We start from the raw sequence: 4,351 nt of genomic DNA on the forward strand, positions 1-4,351 counted from the left end.
AAAGAAACAGTGAGATTATACCGTTTTTAATGGCAGCCTTCTCAATGGTGTAACCAACACAACAGATTTTTAACTTAACATCAAAATTGTGGCATGGCGCAGAAATTCGGGGTCACTACTGTAAGTCATTGGGTACCAGTGGTGTTATAGCAGAATAGTGACACATCACAGAGAGATGATTTCAACACTACTTATTAAAGAGCACAATACACGTAACTCGTGTAATCGTTGGAAGTGTACAAAGCACACTAACTCTTCCTCACCCCACAGAGCAGTGCCCTTCCTTTACTCTCTGTCAGAGATGTTATGCCGTCACAAGTATTTGAAGCAGTTGTTGATGTCATCAGAGAAATTCAAACTCGTATAGCATCTTACCTTTAGCTGGTCTTCCCATGCACCATTTACAGTCAAAATGCAAAAGGGAGGAATATGATAGTCTTATTTCAGAAAAACAGTCTTGGTTGCAAAATTATTTAATGTCAGTTATATGTTACAACCTTTTTGGCATCATCAGATTCTGTAAAAGTAGCTGGATAGGAGACTCTTCCATCATCTAGCCAGTTACTACTGTGTCCATGTTCCATTCTGTATGGCTATATGACAGATGCATTTCATATCAAGCTACTTTTACACAATCTGATGATGCCAAAAGGGTGAAACATGTCATTGACATTAATTCGAAATTGTTTGCTGTAGCACCCTGCCACTGTGTAATGGAATAATTTTTGAAAGTGATTGTGATAACTGAAGTACCCTCTTTCACACTCTGTAGCTTTCATAGTACAGATGTAGGTGGTAGTTTGAGTTTGCCTTTAATCACAATTTGTAAATGACCATTGATGTGGGCAGATGGCTCGTTGGCTGCCATACGCATCTAGATTGCTGGTCAGGTGGTATGTTTTATGGCTGCTTTCACACGTGACCCTATCTTTTATAGGATAGGTAAAGCCTGTGACTGGACTGTATTAAGTAGTGTTGGATGGGTGTATAGGACAGGCATTCTATTTGAGGTGTCCACAAGGGAACGATCACTTGGCCTGCAGGATTTGGAGCAGAATTAGGGGTAGCCTGGTAAATTGCGTAGGTGAACAATAAAATACATTTTAGGGGCATGACAGTCGCTTTTAGAATAGAATATCCCTTGCATCAAGACACAAGGAGAGGTTGCTGAAGCCCTGGGGATGGAAGTGATTTGTTTTCCAAGGTACGAGTGATGTTAGATGAGACTGGTCACTGGCTGATTTGTGGTGTTGGTGAGTTTTTTGGGTCTGCGTGAAGAAGTGCTATGGAAAATGTGGATCTGTACTGCAAACTGTAAAAATACAATAAATGCTATCAGGGAATTAACTGAAAAGATAACCTCTGCTTTAGATAAGGGTAAAAAGGTCACAGGTATTTTTTGTGATTTGACCAAAGCGTTTGACTCGGTCAGTCACTCACTACTTCAACACAAGTGAGAGAGATATGGGATTGTGGACAGGGCATTGCAGTGGTTCAAATCTTATTTGTCATAAAGAAAACAGAGAACAGTTCTAAATTCAAATGGGAAAAAATCATTCTTGAACTGGAAAAAAAGATTTGTACAGGGGTCCCACAGGGCTCAATTTTAGGGCCTTAACTTTTTCTGATGTACATAAATGATTTACCTTTAAGCATTGGTGTTCACTTTATTTTATTCACAGATGACACCTCAGTTTTAATTGAAAATGCCAGTTTACAACAAATTCATGGTACTGTGGAAAATATTATGGGAAACCTAGAATTATGGTTTCAGCACAATGGATTAAAACTCAATATCACAAAAACACAATTAGTGCAGTTCAGTGCTAAAACAGGATCAGTGTCTCCCATAAAAATAGTGCACGGTGATCAGGAAATGACTGAAGCAAGTTATGTAAAATTTCTAGGTGTAAATCTTGACAAAAATTTAAATTGGAAGGTACATGTAGACTACTTAGCAAACAAACTAAACAGCCTAGTTTATGTGATGAATGTCGTGTCTGGTTCCACCCTTAAGAACACCATGAAGATAGTCTACAACAGCTACTTTGAGACTATAATTCAATCCGGGATAATTTTCTGAGGAAACTCAACGAACAGCCTGAGATTACTTACTCTTCAAAAGAGAATCATAAGAAACGTGTTTAGTCCAAAAAAGAACATCATGTTTCCCATTATTTAAAAAATTAAAAATACTAATCATTCCTTCTCTGTACATCTATGAAACTTTTATTTTCGTATATAAAAATCAAAACTCACTTGACAATTTTCATTTCAACCACAATTATAGTACTTGTCACAGAGAGAGTTTCAGACTTCGCTTTCATAATTTTAAACTTTATGCTCAAACACGTACATGGGATTAAAAATTTACAATAAATTAAATAATACAAATCTGTTAAATATAGAGTTTGACCCACTAAAAAGATTGTTATTTAATACACTAGGGGAAAAATGTTATTATTCAATTGAAGAATTCATGCAGGGCAGTTTGGCAATTTGAAAAGAAAAGAAACAATGAAGATTATGTATTGTATAATAAATTGTTAATATATTGTATAAATTGTATTGCAGGCTGAAAAATGACCAAAAGTGTTGTATATGTTCTTGTTAATTGCTCTTGTCTAAAGATTCAGAAATTCCTGCTTAAATATGTTAATTATTATAACCTTATTTTTTCAAAAGTAATTTGACGTGTTTCCAGTACAAAAATCTTTGATATGTAACTGTACATTTTGAGACAAATGAACTACATTCTACACACACACATTCTACATTCTGTGCACGACTCTTCGTCTCCAAATAACTACTGCACCCTACTTCCTTTTGAACCTGTTTACTGTATTCATTTCTTGGTCTCACTCTACAATCACTTCTTTTAGTCAAGTTATACCACAAATTTCATTTCTTCCCAATTCTATTCAGTACCTCCGTATTGGTTATATGTTCTAACCATTTCATCTCAAGCATTCTTCTGTAGCACCACATTTCAAAGGCTTCTATTCTCATCTTGCCTGAACTGTTTATTGTGCAAGTTTCACTTCCATACAAGGCTACTCTCCGTACAAATACCTTCAGAAAAGACCTCCTAACACTTAAATCTGCATTCAAAGTTAGCAAATTTGTCATCTTCAGAAATGCTTTTCTTGCCATTACCAGTCTACATTTTATATCCTCTTTACTTTGGCCATATCAGCTATTTTGCTGCCCAAGTGGCAAAACTTACGTGCTGCTTTCAGTTTTTTGTTTCCTAATCTAATTCCTTCAGTATCACCTGATTTAATAAGACTACATTCCATTATCTTTGTTTTGCTTTAATTAACATTCATCTTTTGTTAATATTCCTTTCAAGATATTGTCCATTCCTTTGGAATGCTCTTACAAGTCCTTTGCTGCCTTGGATGGAGTTACAATGTCATTGGCAAGCCTCAAAGTTTTTATTTTTTCTCCCTGAACTTTAATCCCTACTCCAAATTTTTCTTTGGTTTCCTTTGCTGCATGTTCAGTGTACAGATTGAATAATATTGGGGATAGGCTACAACCTTGTCTCAGTCCCTTACCAACCAGTGCTTCCTTTCATGCCCTTTAACTCTTGTAACTGTTATCTGGTTTTTGTACAAGCTGTAAATAACCTTTTCCTCCCCGTACTTACCTCTGCTACCTTCAGAATTTCAAAGAGTATATCCCAGTTGACATTGTCAAAAGCTTTCTCCAAATCTACAAAAGCTATTAACATAGGTTTGACTATACTTAACCTATTTCCTAATGGACACCATGGGGTAAGTATTGCCTCATTTGTTTCTGGAATGGAAACTGTTCTTCCTTGAGGTTGGCTTGTACCAGTTTTTGTATTCATCTGTAAATAATTCATGTTAGTATTTTGCAACCATGATGTATGAAATTGGTTGTTCGGTAATATTCACATCTGTCAGCTCCTACTTTTTTGGAATTGGAATTACTTACATTCTGCTTGAACTCTGAGGGATTTCATGTGTCTCATATATCATGTGCAACAGGTAGAATAGTTTTGTTATGGCTGGCTCTCCCAAGAATATCAGTGGCTCTGAGGGAATATCATCTACTGCAGGGGCCTTCTGTTGATTAGGCCCTTCAGTGCTCTGTCAAATTATTTTTGCAATGTTGTACCTCTCAACTCATCTTTGTCTATGCCCTCTTCTCTTTCTGAAATATTGCCTTCAAGTTTGTTTCCCTTGTAGAGTCCCTCTATATACTCCTTCCACCTTTCAGCTTTTCCTTCTTTGGTTAGGACTCGCTTTCCTGAGCTCCTGGTATTCATACAGTTGCTTTTCTTTCTGAAAGCATCTCTATAATTTTCCTGTAGATGGTACCT

This window comes from Schistocerca piceifrons, chromosome 2 (genome assembly GCF_021461385.2).
Source record: "Schistocerca piceifrons isolate TAMUIC-IGC-003096 chromosome 2, iqSchPice1.1, whole genome shotgun sequence".
Lineage (NCBI taxonomy): Eukaryota > Metazoa > Arthropoda > Insecta > Orthoptera > Acrididae > Schistocerca > Schistocerca piceifrons.